Source organism: Patagioenas fasciata, chromosome 1 (genome assembly GCF_037038585.1).
Source record: "Patagioenas fasciata isolate bPatFas1 chromosome 1, bPatFas1.hap1, whole genome shotgun sequence".
NCBI lineage: Eukaryota > Metazoa > Chordata > Aves > Columbiformes > Columbidae > Patagioenas > Patagioenas fasciata.
The window spans coordinates 209,156,103-209,172,444 of NC_092520.1; the positions used below are offsets into that span (position 1 = coordinate 209,156,103).

The window sequence follows — 16,342 nt, forward strand, 5'->3', positions numbered from 1 at the left end:
AAGGATCATATACACCCTTTCTCTAAATACGATGTCATTTGCAGATCTCTTACGTTATTTAAGTTGCAGTCGAGGAAACCTGATAAACAGGTAAAGACCAAATCAAATCAGCATTGTGGTTTCCTCTGATAACTTGGGTGCTTTTCAAAGGAAGGCTTTAGGAAGACTACAAGAAAAAGAAGGAATCAGTAGCATAAATTATAAATACTAAATTGTTTGAAATCCAGGATATTTCTCAGCGGTTCCTATTTTCCCCTGTTGAAGGCTGCAGCTGCAGACTCCTTTATCTCCCTGGCCAAAACTCTCAGGAAGAAAATCCCATCTACTTCAGGCTATAAATAAATGAATTCCTTGATTCAAATAGAGACATCATAGAGTGTACGTGTGTGGAGGCGGGGGGTGGGGAAACAAACCCAAAACCCAGAAAAGATGTCACCTTCTTTTCACAATAGTATCTGCCCCACTTGTTTCAGTCCAGTTCATTGTTATTCATACCCATTCCTTTTCTATAAATATTTGTCTTACATTTGTCAAGACTTATATTTAAAAAATGAAATTCTATTTGGGGTTATACAGTACGGGAGGCTATTATATATACATTATCCTTATGTGCATGATTGGGGAGAATAGATGATTTGTGAAGTTATCTATTATGGGGAATAATCAAGATTAATGAGCCCTATGGCACTTGCTGAATGCCTCCAGAGATTTATTACTCAGGTTGTTCGTTTTTCTTGTTATGTTGGTGCTGTCAAGAGTCCTATAACAAATGCAAACACAGACGTGTATTAATTGCAAATGCAGAACAAGGCTACGGTGATGTTGCTAAATACTTAGAGCTCCGCTCTTTGTACAGCATCTTCACTGGCTGTTAGATTTATCTGCCAGGTTGCCGGTGGTGTTTTGGTATAAAATGTGTTTTAAAAAAAATGCCTAAAAAGATGAGAGGGCAGGGATTAAAGAGGAAAGGGAATTCTGTGTCCGTCTTACTCTTAATAATGCAGAATCAAGGGACGGAGCCTTGGGCTTTTCCAGAAAGGCTGTGCAGCTGACTCTGGAAGACCTGATTTTATCATAGGCACCTTTCAAAACAAGACTTTAAAAACTCCAATAATTGTGGCATAAAGGAAGTTTTTTAAGAAACACATGAGCTCTGTTTTGCTTTCAAAGCTGTCTAAAGATGCCATTACAACACGAATCTGTCAAGATGCTAATGCTGCTTTCATCGGCTGACATTTCTGCTTTTCCGCAGAGGTGTCAGCTGCCAGCAAACTCCACAGTATCAACAGGAGGATCACTGTGACCCTGAGCCTATTAAGTTATTTACTAAAAGCTCAGTGTGTTCTGGGAAGTTTAGGTAGCTGTACTTTTCTAAATGTAAAAATGTTCAAGAAGAAATCCTTGTTTATTTTAAGCAATTTTATCTCCTCATCAATGCCGTTGAGCTGAGTACAGTTCAGAAGTCACCATGCTTAACATACACTATTCATCCTGAATGGACAAAATTAGAATATTTAAAAAATAAAAAAGTAATTGGAAAATTAAAAAAAACATAAATAAAGGGAAGGATCAACGTTACCTTAAATATCCCCTGTGCTGAATCTTATGTCCGAGCAATGCAACACCGACCTAAATTAATGACAAGTAGCTCATGGATGCTAATGAAATACACAGCATGTGTATCTCAGTGTCACAGCGTCCGTGGCTTTGCTCTCAGACGGAGCAGTCACCCTGCCATTTTTCTCCTTTGTTAACACTGATGTGGACAGACACCTCATCCCTTCCAACCTTCGCTCACGGGATTTGCACAAGGGCCAGTTCCCGACCGCAGACATTCACAGGTCTCTCCGTCGCTCTCTGGTGTGAGTTCAAATTAGAAAGTGTAGAGTTTTCATGTTTACGCATTCATACATAAAACCACATTTCTACCTCCCAGGCAGATGTTTTTTTCTGATTCACCATGCTGGCATAAACACAGAATGTGTGGGATGATGCTAATAGCGCAGCACTATTAATATACGGGAGAGTATAATAAAATGTAGCAGCAAACAGTGACATCATGAAAAAAATATACATGTCTTCACTCTCAAAATAGCACAGAATATGAGAACCTGCAAGGATCCACTGAATTCTTCCCTGGTGGAAAAGAAATCCAGCAAAAGCTATGTGAGGTGCAATTTCTAGGTGCAACTTCAGGCGTGGAAGTCACCATGTTACCGTTTGAAATAGCTGGGAGAGCTTACAGGAAAAAAAGTAATCCCTGAGCACTTTTGCCATTATTTTGTTTATTTTTACTTATACATTTTCTATGAGCTTCTGCGGAAGGCAGGCTGCTAGGTTGGGTGGACATTTACCTTGATCCTGTAAAGCTCTTCATATGCTTTTACCCAGCTAGAGCTGAAGTTTAAATAGATTTCAAAAAGATTTTCTCCTCTTAGTTTTAGTCATATCTTAAGTTAAAAAGGACCATGGTCTAGCTACTGCACATTGCTCCAGGAACAGAAGTCCCCCATCTCTCAACTGGAAAAGAATTTTCTGCAAAACCTCAAATCTCCCTTTTCTCTACCCCCAACTCCTTACTTGCATAACTCTCCAGGTTCAGAAGACAAAGGGTTTTTTTGATAAGAGGTTGTTCTGTTTCCGTGAAATCTGCAAGTATGTGCTTGGGAGGCAATGCAGTATTAGCAAGAGTAACACCCAAAAATGAAAGGTGTAGCAAGTCTTTCCAAAGGACTTGAAAAGATATTATTTTCATTAAGTAATGACATGCACCCATTATTATTATTATTATTATTATTATTATTATTTTTAATCAGAACTAAAATACAGCAGAAGTTTGTTTCTGGGCCCCTCAGTTCCAGAAGGACAGGGAACTGCTGGAGAGAGTCCAGCGCAGGGCAACAAAGATGCTGAAGGGAGTGGAGCATCTCCCGCGTGAGGAAAGGCTGAGGGAGCTGGGGCTCTGGAGCTTGGAGAAGAGGAGACTGAGGGGTGACCTCATTAATGTTTACAGATATCTGAAGGATGAGTGTCAGGAGGATGGAGCCAGGCTCTTGTCGGTGACAACCAATGATAGGACAAGGGGTAATGGGTACAAACTGGAACACAAAAGGTTCCACTCAAATATGAGAAGAAACTTCTTCTCAGTGAGGGTTCCAGAGCCTGGCCCAGGCTGCCCAGGGGGTTGTGGAGTCTCCTTCTCTGCAGACATTCAAACCCACCTGGACACCTTCCTGTGGAACCTCATCTGGGTGTTCCTGCTCCGGCAGGGGGATTGCACTGGATGAGCTTTCGAGGTCCCTTCCAATCCCTAAATTCTATGATTCTGTGATTTAGGTCTGCAGATAGCACCTAAGCAATTTGCCATGCTGGCGGAACAGGATCACGTAGGTTTTAGAAATACAAATTAGAGAGTCACCCCTGACTAACAGTATGGAAATAATAGCACAGACCCAAATGATTTTTTAAAAAATCAACTCAAATAGATGTGTATTTATTGGCAGATAAAAAAGACCAAAACAAAACAAAACAAAACAAAAACAAAAACCATAAAAGCAAAGTGTTATTGGATAGTTAGAAAACACTGATGCAATTCTTTGCCTTTGGCTGCTACTCTTCCTTACAATGAAACAAGTCTTTGTATACTTGCTGCCCAGACTGATAGGTACTGTCTGAACGACAAACAATTTCCCCATTTCCCTAAGTGTTAACCATTCGTAGCAGTAATTTGTATAACTTCAGGCAGTAAGTTAACATGAGACAGCTACTGGAGAGAAAACTCAGACAAAAATGCAAAAATTGAGACAATCATTCTTGGTTTTGCATATGTGAGTGTTAGCAATTGAGGGGGAAAACCTGTTATATCTGCTTAGAAAACGTGGAGCAGAACAAGTCTCACTTCACACTGCCAGTAGATTATGGATGTTCAAAAGACTAAGGCAATGCGCAAAACTTCAGTTATGAGACAAGCAAGATGCCACGCAATGCAGAATGGACTCCCTAAGTGAAAGACTAGAAGGAGAGTCGGAATCCTGTAAATTCACACAACAAGCAGAAATTATATCATGGTTTTAAAAAACATCTTCTTCCAAAGACTTTTCAAAGAGTGAACAACTTCAGACCAACCTTCGGTGATAAAGTTGTATGGGAGTCTTTATCAGTTTAAGAGCTTGGCCCTGGCTCTCAATAGCTTCTCATAAGTATGTGAATGTTCCTCTGAAGCTTTCTCCTCTCCAGGTTGAATGAGACCAAGTCCTTTGCATGGCACAATGGTGGGAAGACAACAAGCAACATGTGTAAGTTAAAAGAATAGTATCTCACTGGATAGAAGGAAAAATATTTTCCCCATGAGGCCAGTCAACGATTGCCCACAGGTTGCCCAGAAACACTATGCAATCCCCATGTTGAGAGGTTTTTCAAAACCCAATGGTATCAAACCCTGAGCAACCTGGTCTGACCTCACAGCTGATCCAACTTGGAGCAGGAGGTTGGACTAGAGACCTCCTGAGGGACCTTCCAACATCAGTTAGCACCTGATCCTGTTCCTACTAGCAGCAGGAACACATAGTAATACTTTACAAAAATGAGAAGTGACAATGGAAAGCCATCACATCATGAAAAGATGAAACTGAAATATCAGTGTATGAAAAAAGTGAATTCTTTTTTTCCAGGGGCAGCATAACCTTATCTCATGCACCACAGCAGCAGCTCAGTCTTAAGTGACAGGATTGTGTGTCAAAGTCTTCTGGTTTTGATGAATTATAAACCACCTACTAGCAGAGAGCAGCTTTCTTGCAGAGGCCAAACATCAGCAGATCATCTGAGATTTCACTCAGAAAACCTGTCCCACTTTGCTACAAATGGTGATTTGTAGCACTTGGGGATTGAGATTTTTGCTCTCTGCATATGGCAACGTACTGGACGTAGGAATGAGTGATGGATATTTTATAATGCCTGATAACCTAGGCATCCTAAGAAAGTAGATACTTGATTTCTCTGTATGTGAAAACAGAAAAGAAAGCTCTATGTAGGTTATATATCATATAGCAACCTCAGCTTGTACTTTAACACAGAAAAGTTACTCTTGTGTTTTCTGGAACAGTAGATATTATATTTACATGACAAAACAATAAAAGAGAAAACTAAAACAAGGTGACGTGCATTTGAAGAGAAAAGCTCCTACACAGTAGCACTTTCTACTCTCTAAGATATGTAATTAAATATGCAAGTATAAAAGTGGAAGTCATCCAGAACATCACAACACAGTGCTTGAAGTTACAGAAAGCTTTTAGCAGTCACTAAGAAAGTGCTGTTAGAGTAATTTGGTATTCAGCGGAGGATCTGTGAGCACCAATGAGGTCGATCTTTCACAGACCCTTTAATTCTGCTTCCATAGGAGAAGTTATGGCAGACAAGCAAAGAAAAACCCCACGAGTGAATGCTAAATGTGTAGTTTATTCCTGCCCAAACAACTTGAAAGACAGAGGCTAACCGACAGACAACCCGAGACATAAGCTACTAACTTGTGCCTGTTGGACAGTTTGAATCCAAAGGTTTAACTCCACATTTTAAGCGTCTTAAAAGCCAGATACGATGGTCAGACACCACCAGACTATCTGTACAATGATGTGCTTCAAAGTCCAGAAAACATCAGTGAACTTACCTTAGCTCAAACTTACAAATCATCTCCAAACTATATGAGTCAAGAGAGTAAAAATGAGGCGTTTTTTATATATATCCTCAATGAGATTTTCCCAACAATCTAATCACCATGATGTTCTCTATCTTTTTGATGATCTTAATATTTTCACTACAATTCAAACCCTATTATTGGGCCACATAGCTGCCAGGATGGACAAAGGAAAATGTGAAACACCTGGCACTGGAAGCACAGAGGACCCATACATGTCAGAAGGGAACTTTGTGTCCTTGCAGAGAAAGACAAATGGATAACACAAAGATGTGGCTTATTCAGACAAGTTTCCTGTCATACAAAGCTCTGAAGTTCAGAAATGTGTTATTTGTTCCAATCTTTTATAAGAATAACTAGTGGTCAATTCAGCAGGTTGGCTAACTGTTGACTTTAATGATGCCAAATAAAGCCACATATGTATATATATATACACATATGTTTTATTTTTCACAGCAATGCAATTAACAAAAGTCAGCAGCTAACAATAGAGAATAGTGACCATGCACAGAGACCTAAATGCTTGCAGATATGCAAATCATAAATAAAGGTCGCTCACCTCTGCTGTGTACTTTAAAATGGGTATTTCCAAGACTGACTGGAAACGTTTAACTGCTTTCTGGAGATGCCTAAGAATAACACCTAAAAATGTGCACAAAGAAATATGACTATGAGACTTCTAGTGCTAATTTAGTTTTCTGTGCTACACTTCCATGCTGTACATTCACAGTTTAGAGTAAACACCACACTGACCGGAATAACACCTTGTCTTTTAACTTTGCCTTCTTTCTCCAGGCATTTTGAACACAGAAGTCATAAGGATCATAACTTCGCTGTGAGACACAACCTGCATTTCACAGATGGGAAAATTAAGGCAGTAATGTGATTTCACTGAGCTACAGAAGCCTGGGTAAGTACTGCATTAGTAACCGAGACATCTACAGTCAATAATGAGAAACAAGGGGACCAGACTGCCCTGCCAAGGATGCCTACCTCTCCCTTGGTATAAGCAAGAATTTTAGGGTAACTGGGTTTCTTTCAGGTTCTGTGAGGAGAGGAGAGCATTAAGCCTATTTTATGTCCTTGCTGCACATGGATGTCTCTATGGAGAGTGGCAGCATCACCCAGACACTTCCACCTACCTAAAATCTGACTCAGGCCCTGCAGGACTTTCTCCACTGGTATATATTAGAACAAAAAGACTATTGAATCTGTAAACACAACCCATAAGAGACAAAGTTCTAGGTCATTAGCAGATACAGGAATAAAAGGAGGACTCAACTCCCAACCTTCAGTTCCAAATGCTAGATCATGTATTTTTAAAATCCTCTTTAGCTTCTCTATTCATCTTCATGCCAAATGGTGCAGTCTGACTGACATTTTTGACCTTTCATGTATAGGAAGCTATACGGAGAGAAATGATGGGAACAGTAATTAAATTCCTGCTTTTTAAAGTTTTGGCTAGAATTGAGATCCAGTATTAAATCAGTTAAATGGGATTCTCAGAAAGAATGAAAACCTGACCAATATTTATTGAAAAATCAGGCCTTTTCTTTGACTTGTTGGGAGCACACATTTTCCTATCTATTCTTGGCTGTTAGTTAAAGGCAGTAAACATAATTCTCAATTTGCTCAACAAAATTTATGATCTCTTTCACAATGTGGATGAAAGGCATTTCTTCTTTCTTTCTTTCTTTCAGGTGGTTCAATAGGCTAAAGAAGAAAAATTCCTAGAAAATGTCTGCCTGCTACTGAAGGAGGAAATAAAACAGTTGTGGGCAATCCAAAGAGAAAGAGAGAACCGTCAAATTGCTGCCCAGTCTTTAAAGGGCAGTAGAAGACTCAGAGCAAGAGCTTTGAGTCTGGTACACACGGGTCAGTCAGTACTATCAGAACTTGACAAAAGTATTTTGGGGGAAGATGAAACAACCGTCTGACGATACTGTGCCAGACACTATCTGTTTCATTAGAGAAAGAGCTGAAAAATGTTTTGATCCAAGTTGTTTCCTTTTTCTACACTTGCTTTAGCTACCAAAACGCAGAACAGAAAGGGAAATAGTCCTGGCTTGCTCAAACCTGCAGCACTACAAAGCCGGCTGGAAGCATTAATAAGTTTTGATGTTTTGGGGTGCTTTTCTGCTATTTGTTTTTCTGTCTATAAGTATAAATACCACCTACACCCACAGGCTATGCTCAGCTTGAATGCAATTCAGCTAAACTCCTTGGGGTAGTAACATTTGGCTCTTATATGTCTTAAAAGTACCACAAAGCACACCACCTCCCCCACAAACATAAATTGAATAATTCTCAGAGAACCTGTAAGGCTTTTACCTCTGTCTGTAAGTAAACTGAGGCACAAACACACAACAAAGTCCTCCCAAAAGCCTTGTGAAATCTGCAGGTGGAGCTGCAGGTAGGACACACCAGGCACTTCTCTCCTCTTCATTATGCTGAAGGCTTCACATTACAGACTGCTTTCCAAAAAGTCATCTTTAAAAACCCAAATTTTCATAGCTTTTATTCATTTTTAGGCCTGGATTCTTTGTATACAATGACCAAGGCAAAAGATAGCCTTGGTAGCCTATCAAACCAAGCACTCACTGGAGCAACAACACAAGAAGTGTTCAAAAGTGGGACATCTGGGAGATGTGGGCCTGAGATGCCGCATCCATCCCAGGGCAGAGTAGAATAGACCCAAAATGCTGGAGATGTTTGGCTTGGTTTTCAGTGCTCCACAAGGTTGGATTATCATGGTCTTTCTCCTCATCACATCCTTTAAATACATACAGTTCAATTCATTGAATACTCTGAACTCTGTGACTTAATTCCTTTTGTCTATGGTGCCCAACAGAACAGGATCTCAACCCCTTGCTGGAGCCCCTTAGAGCTATCATAAAACAACAGCTTTAATCTGTTTTATCCAGTCCTAGTGAGTGAAGCTTTGGAGGGTATTTTTTTGCCTGCTCTGCCAACTAGATACTTCATAAAGTGAAACAGAATCTCTGCTTCCTTCAGGGCACCTGCTTTCAATTACAGGAAACATACGGCACCTTCAGATTTTTCAGCTTTCAACATCTGTGCTTTGCAGGTACAATTTGTTGCATTGAAATTACTGCTAAACCTGCAGACTGCTGTCGAGCTTTTGGGGGCATGCTTGAGAAACGCTAGAGATGGACAGAAGTAATGGCATTTGCAATCGCTTTTTAATGACTGATTAATGACTGTTCTCAACCAAATCCTCTAAGTTGTTTACAAATCTCACCTCGCTCCTCTTGGAAAGTCCATTCAGCCCCAGCTTGATTAGAAATATCGCCTCTACCCTGTAGCAGACGAACATACTGACATTGCCATCCAGCCGAATACACCAGTCTCTCACCCCCTTCTAAAAGATAACACTATAACTAATACCTTTAAAAAGGAAACCAGTTTGTTATAACCAGTCAGCTACATCTGGTCATTATGTTGGGATGAGACAGCGACAGCTACAATTCTGTTTCCTGCATTAGGTTAAATGTGTCAGTCAAGAACCAAAAATGCAAATGGACTTTTACCCTCCAGCCTTTTCCAAACAGCACTGGTCCATATAAAACACACCAGCTCATCTGAGTAACCCCTCAGGACTTCTCCAGGCTGGTGGAGTATGACATAAATCTGAATATCTGTTCCTAGACAGATGTCCAGGAGCATCGATGGCAGAAATCTCAGTTTAACCATCACCGTGATGCTCTCTGTTACTTAGGTTCCTGCTGCTAGCCTATGGGCTTCTTATTTCAGCTGTCACCAGGTCATAGCTGGTGCTTGCCAAATCACATGAGCTAAAATATAGCTTGCTTACTGCTTCTAGTGGGTCTAGCTCAGGAAAAAACTTGCTGGTCTTAGAGAACACAAATCAGCAGTTCCAAGGTCTATTCAGGGGACAGAAAGAGGTGTGGAGAAGCAGCAGAGTGAATGATGAACACTACTGGTACAAGGAAAAACAACAGGGGGAAACATTTTCTAATTCTAGACATGCAAGAATAAATTTTCATGGACAGATGGATGAGAGATCTGTGGCAGAACAGGACTCATAGGAATACAGCCTGGAAGATACTCTCCAGGATCAAATCAAGTTGGTTTCCTATATAGTGATGACTACAAGAGTACTTAGGTATTTACACTCTTTACTATTATGTTTGCATTCTTTTATTAATTATAATGAAATTATATTATTTAATATTTATTTACAAGGATCATCCTTCTGCTTAAGGTGAATTCAGATCCAGTGGTATTTCACTGAGCTGGCTTTAAATCACAGGAGATCTGTTATGGAGGGATCTGCACTGAGTGAGACCTCCTCACCTGTTCACAGTATAATAAGCTGCTAGGGCCATGTATGTGAGAAAAATTAAGAACACAGAAGAAACCAGTTATTATGCTTAGAGAAATCATGCCTTAACAGGAGGTTTTTAGACTCAAACAAACTTGGAAAAGGAAATTAGAAATCAGCTTCTTTAATGTAAGGAAAATCTACAAAATTCGTGTCATAGCAACCTCCATGAGTCCTGCATTCCTTTTCTCTTGGATCACATCATTTTGTGCAAGTTCATGTCACAATAATGAGCAGAACATTGTGGCAGCTACTCTGCTGCTTCACTACACCTTTTAACCCGGATTCAACTCTGGACTCCTGTCTCCTACAGTTTTACTTCAGGAGACTGAAGCAGTAGGATGGGATCCAGGTTCATCTTTGCATTCCAAGCAGGCTACACCTCCTGCGTTTGGTTCAGGACTTTTTCTAATTTAATTATGTTTGCACTGGGATGTAGTTAAGTCACAGCTCAACCATTAACTGTGCTCTGCTATGGCATCCACCCCCCTATATTTGACTTGCTAACTGTCTAATGTTTTGCAGTGAGTCTTTGATAAGTGTGTGTTTGCAGATTTTCATGACAGACTAATAACACCAAAGGAGGCTCCAGGAATGGTTTAAGTAAATATTATGTGTATATTTTCTCAACAGTGTCTGCCTACCAGCACCTTTAGAGCTACATAATCTTATCTAGAATATGTTTGTATTCTGTTTGCACTAACTAGCATGGTCTATACTACTTAACAAACTGTTATTTGATTAAAACATTATGCAGAACGTAACTCTAGGACACACAGTCATGCGGCTCTGAAGAGGCAGCAGTTTCTATTTCTGCCTTGCAAAATTCTGCTTGCCATCATTGGGTATTTCTTCATCAATCATAAAGAAGAATGAGTAGATGCAGGCCTTTACCTGGGCCAGGAATTCTTCAGGTATTTTAAGAAACTATTTGTTCTGCTATCCTTGTCTTCTCCCTTCTCTATTGTTATTCCCTATTTAGGTCTAAAATTCACAAGAGGATGGATGACTGGAATGCGGGTGCAGCTGCAAACGATTCGAATTCGCAAGAACTTCAGAGCAAGCATCTTCTCTTACTGTGTCAGGACACGACAGAACATCAATACAGGGAAGATGCTCGAGCTTGGTGGAGAGCAGATGTTAGGTATCTTAACTTTTCCTGGTAATTTATTAAATTGTCATCTTTTCGCCTGCCACCAGCAGATGGTTTAACAGTTTGGAGTGGCAGCCAAACTGAAAAGAATTGAGTGGTGCCACTGACCGCATTACCCAGACGAGAACTTATTAGGTTATTATCTTCTCACGTGACATATAAGAATAGAGTTCCACGCTCAGCCATAGACTTCCTGGGGACATGTCTAATTTGGGGTATAATAACAGTACAGTCTAAACAATGGCAGTAGCCTATATAGACCATATACAAAATAAATTTAAGCTAAGCTAGTTACTAGTAACAGCTGTGAAAGCACAGGCTCTGAAATTCATCTGCTGCAGACAAATCTCTAATCTCTTTGGCTCAGATTTATTAAATCTATGTGTGCAGGATTTCCTATTTAGTCCGTGAAGAGAAATAATCATTTTAGAGGGCAATTCAGGCTTCAGGTGGACTAAAATACAGGTAGCAATGTCTTTCCATTGACTATCGAGGCATTCTTGGGAAACTGTAGATAAATACTGTCTATCTGTAAAGGAGGATAACAGCTTTTTTCACAGCAATATCATGAAGATGAATAGAATATGTATGGTTTAGAACAATGACAGCAATTATCTACCTCAGTTAAACTTTCTTGTTCTCTATTACACGTCTCTGCTAATAGTACACCAATAAACATCTGCTCTGTGAAAAGCAAACTATTCCCTATCTATTTCAACAGTTTTAGGTGTTGCTAGGAACCTAAGACCAGAAAGGACATCCAGTGTCACCAAGCTTGGTCCCCAGCCAATATGGGTAAACCCAAATAATGATCTCATTTGTCACATTCAAGGGCTGTAGCCCAGTAAACACAGTGTTGCTGGTGCCAGTAATAAGCCACAGACTTTGTGCTGAGTCTGCACGGCCTCGGGACCCAGGCACGTCAGGCTTGCCTACACTTGCATTGCCCAGCCCGGAGCTTCGCTTTAGCTGCAGCAGCAATTTTCCTAATGACCAGGTGGCTACTGCCTAATTTATTTTACTTTTGCTTATCTTCGCATAATGATGTGATTTAAGTGTAATTTTTATACAGACAGTAGTAACAAGTAGTTAAGCTGCACAGGATGAAATATTTATGATGCCAGGGTAATGACAGAATGCAGAGGAACACGGATGTGGTATCATAGCGGAGGCCTCAGAAGAGGCGATGCAGAGGGGCGGAGGCACGAGCCAATATCAGACAGGGCACCGAGTGACACGAGACCCCAGGGCTATAAAAAAATCACCTATTGCTGGCTAAAGAAACGCAAACCTGTGGGTTTAGGGATAAGAAGTATCCAACATATGTAAGACGTTGTATACATACTGAATTCAGGGGTAATGCGGTGTTGCAATTCAATGAATAAAGTAGGTGTAAAGTTGTTTAGAAAACATAAAAATAGCCAGAAGGAGAGCCCAGAGTGAGAAAGAAGAGATCATCAGCAAGTCCTCAAGACAAAGAGGAAGAAACCCCCAGTATGTGAAGCCCTTTATACCTGAAAGCTTGCCGTGACCACTCCCCAGCTCCAAAAACGAAAGTGAACAGCCACACAAGCCATGGAGTTGAACAAAACACCACAGAAAGGAGTACATACTTGGAAATATGTGTACATCCACTTAAAATGTATTATTTTTGAAGCTTCCCCCTCCCAACAATATTCTTCTTTTTTTTTTTTTTCTCATAATAAGTAGATCTGGACTAATAATAATTCTTTGATTAGACCATTAATATTTGAGTTACACTAACAATAAGTTTTTACATTTACACAGAGGCCACATTTTGTCTTGCCCGTACAAAGATTTTGAGTGTAACAACATTCAATATTAAAGTTAGTTATGCCTCTTGCCTTCATTTCTCCTACAAGACAGCCATGCCCAAAACTCATAGATCTGACCACAAAAAACCCGAAACAAACAAATCACTAATAATGTTTTAGCATGAATATGGCCAATTTATATCTATTATTATCTTGTGCTCCTCTGTACTATTCATTCTTTCCACACGTTCCACTGCAGAGGCTCATCAAGAAAAACCCTTTTTAGCTTCATCTTATGGGACAGTCACTGCCCCTCATGTCTTTTCTCACCATAGAAACCCCAGCACAGAAACAGAGATTATTCAGGAAGTTTACATTGAGACCTGATCCATCAGTTAAGAGGAAAAAAACCAGCCACAACAATTTTATGCTAATTTCAAACATTTGGGTTTGCTAGAGTAGTTTTTGAGTAGTAACAAAGCGAGTTGTAAGAATATAACAATCATGATAATATGGTAATAGTTTTAATTCAAGTAATTTCTGTAGACAATAAGAATTATACCCTAATGTGTTAATTAATATGATTAGGAAATGTTGCGAAAATGAGTATGTAAAATGATATAACATGATATTCACAAAAGCATGTTTTACCAGGGATAGTTCCTCCAAGCTCTCCTCGGGGTGAGATTTATGGACGTTAACACACAAGGCTTCGGCAAGGTAAACAGCTGTTTCGATTTTAGTTATAATGAACATTAACTCTGCATCCCCATTTCTGCTTAATTAAACCTCTGACTCGGCAACCAATCAAGAGCAAACAGAAGAGGTAACAGGCACTAATTGGGCCCTGTGCAATTTCAGCCTCAGCTTGCAGAGTGCTCTACCTAAACCACAAAACTCCCCCCAAAAATAAAAGTTACTCTCCTGCTCCTCTCTACCAGCCTACCCAACATTTTATTTGCTCAACAAAGCCAAACGACAAGTGAGCAGCATTAAAAAAATGGATTTTACAAAAGCACTGCAGAATGGATGAAGTAAAAGATTAAATTCAATGCCTTTTTATTCCTGTCCAGGTAGTCACTTCCTTACTATTTCTTATACAACATAAAGCCAAAAAAACTCCCAAACAAAGTAAAACCCTCCTGCTGGACAGCTTGACAGCAAACTCCTGTGCTTCTTGATTAATCTTTACCCTCTCCTAGTGAGGACCATGGCCGTGTCAGCACGGAGTTAAACACCAAACACACACACACCAAAGAGGAAGTAGCACACAACCTGCGTTTTAAATGCACAGATAAAATACACAAGATGCACCTACTGATAGAGAAAACCTTAGAAAAATGTAGTGCCGTGCCCCAAATGTGTTTCGAAGGGCGCACAGGCTCCCTGCACAAAATGTCCCCCCTTCCGCCTCTCGACGCGCGTCAGTCAGCGCCGAAGCGGCTTCATCTGAGAGGAACCGAGGGCTCGATGTGACAGGGTGCAGACTTCTCCTACCGCACTTACAGAGGAGAGGAAAAACAAAAAAGAGGAACTTATGCCCTAGAGGACACAAGATAATTTCGCATTTTTCTGTTAATGAATCTTTAAGACAAGATAGGATAAGAAAATCATTGAAATACCTCACCCCTTAGATCTGGAAGTGACAGCTGCAGCCTCTCTTGAACCGCCTCACTTCACGAGCATGCTCCCAAAGGTTTCTTTCTGACCTACAACCTTTATCTGAGCTTCCTTTGTGGCTTAGTAATACAAAAAGTGTCGCTTAATCGTTACGCTTAAACCATTCGTTCGCTGGTTAACTTCCCCCCCCACCCACCTTGCAGCTGAATGCTGCAAGTTCACCCTTTTGTAAATCTAGTAGGCGAAAACTAGGAAAAGTATCCTGTGGTTCACTACAAATACACAATAACCCTTAAAATAAATACACATATTAACTTGCGGCGCAGTAATATTCAGTTCGGATTTACATGCACAACTAGGTTCATCTGCAAAAAGCACCATTTTGTAGCTCTCTGAAGGAAGTGGTAAATACCGTGCACGCTCTCGCTGCTTCATGGGAGGCTGACTACCTAAGCCCTGAACTGAGAGCAGACCTTAAATATAAATCGCTTAATTGCTCATTTTATTTGATACCCAAGTACTTCATGCTAATAAAGTTCAGCATTAAAGGATTACAATGTGACAAATTATACGCCCAACTCATAAAAGAAATGCTACCGAAACAGAGCTGGATCTGAAAGGCTCTCGATAACGTAGAGCGTACATCTAATTTTAGATGATTCCTCAATCACTGGAGAGTTTGCAGTGTACACAGCCAACCCAGCTCAATCAACTGACTTCTATCTCCATGACTCCAGGTCACATTATCTCATGAATGAACTGTTATGTAGGTCAGTCAGGAGTCATCTTCTAATTGAATGCATGTTTCAGCCTTGGCATTTATGCTCTAGATATCAGGGCTGTAGACAGTTGGGTGAGTCAAAAAAAAATATCGAAGAAGGGGCTGTGATAATTAGGCTTTGTGTCAGACAACAAGCATGGAAACAGATGCCAGCATAAGCTTGTATATAGCTGTTTTCGTTTTAACTGGATTTATACAGGTGGAAAGTGCAGGAGCAACAGGCTCGGTGCAGAGAGGATTTGCTGGGTCACAGATCAGATTTTAGCCATAAATCAAGCGCTGTCCTGCTAACGTACCTTGGCTTGGCTGGGAGGTATATTGGTCTCTGCTGAGGCACAGGCCAAATATGCATCTGCTTACTTGCAGTAACTGATACCACTGACTCTTCATGTAGGCCCCAAACGGCCCCCAAAGGAATATTTTTGGTTGCTCCCAAATCAAGGTGGATGTGAGACAACAGAACCAAAAGTTTCCATTCTTCATTGCCAGTCTCCTGAGTCATATGTGTACTTACACGTTTTAAAGAGCAAGATCTTCAGGGAAACTTCCCCACATGGTTCATGAACTGTTTGTTTAACTTTCCAATCAGGAGGCTCATGTAAAACACATTAGAGTTATAGCCTGGGTAATATTTGGGTAAAATGAAGAATATCAGACTGGAGATGCTTGATGAAACTAAAGCAAGACAGTTATTGCTTTATAGAAATGCTTTTGATCAGACATTTCTTTTCACTTCCTGTTCAATCCAAGCTATTCTAATTTAGATGTAAAAGCAAAATTGCAACTGATTAAAATTGGGTCGGCGGCAGTTCCCATATGAGGAAACACATGGCTCACAATCAGACAAAAACCAAGCTATCTAAATTCGGCACTGCCTGTACTTTATAACTGTGACCCAGCAGCTATTTACTAGTTACTTGTGTACTTTCAGTTCTCAGAAACAACTCTCAAAGGATTT

The 16,342-nt window shown here is 40.2% G+C and overlaps 1 protein-coding gene across 13 annotated transcripts in view; it reads right to left on the reverse strand.

The window, feature by feature from the left end:
* CELF2 (CUGBP Elav-like family member 2) overlaps positions 1 to 16,342 on the reverse strand; it is a 558,210-nt gene that overhangs the window by 190,687 nt on the left and 351,181 nt on the right. The window contains exon 1 of one of the 13 annotated variants that reach the window (XM_071803528.1): positions 14,611 to 14,632. The exons of the other annotated variants lie outside the window; for them this stretch is intronic. The gene's annotated coding sequence lies outside the window, so the exon portion shown is untranslated. Of the gene's footprint in view, positions 1 to 14,610; positions 14,633 to 16,342 lie in introns of those variants that run through there. 13 annotated transcript variants of the gene reach the window in all.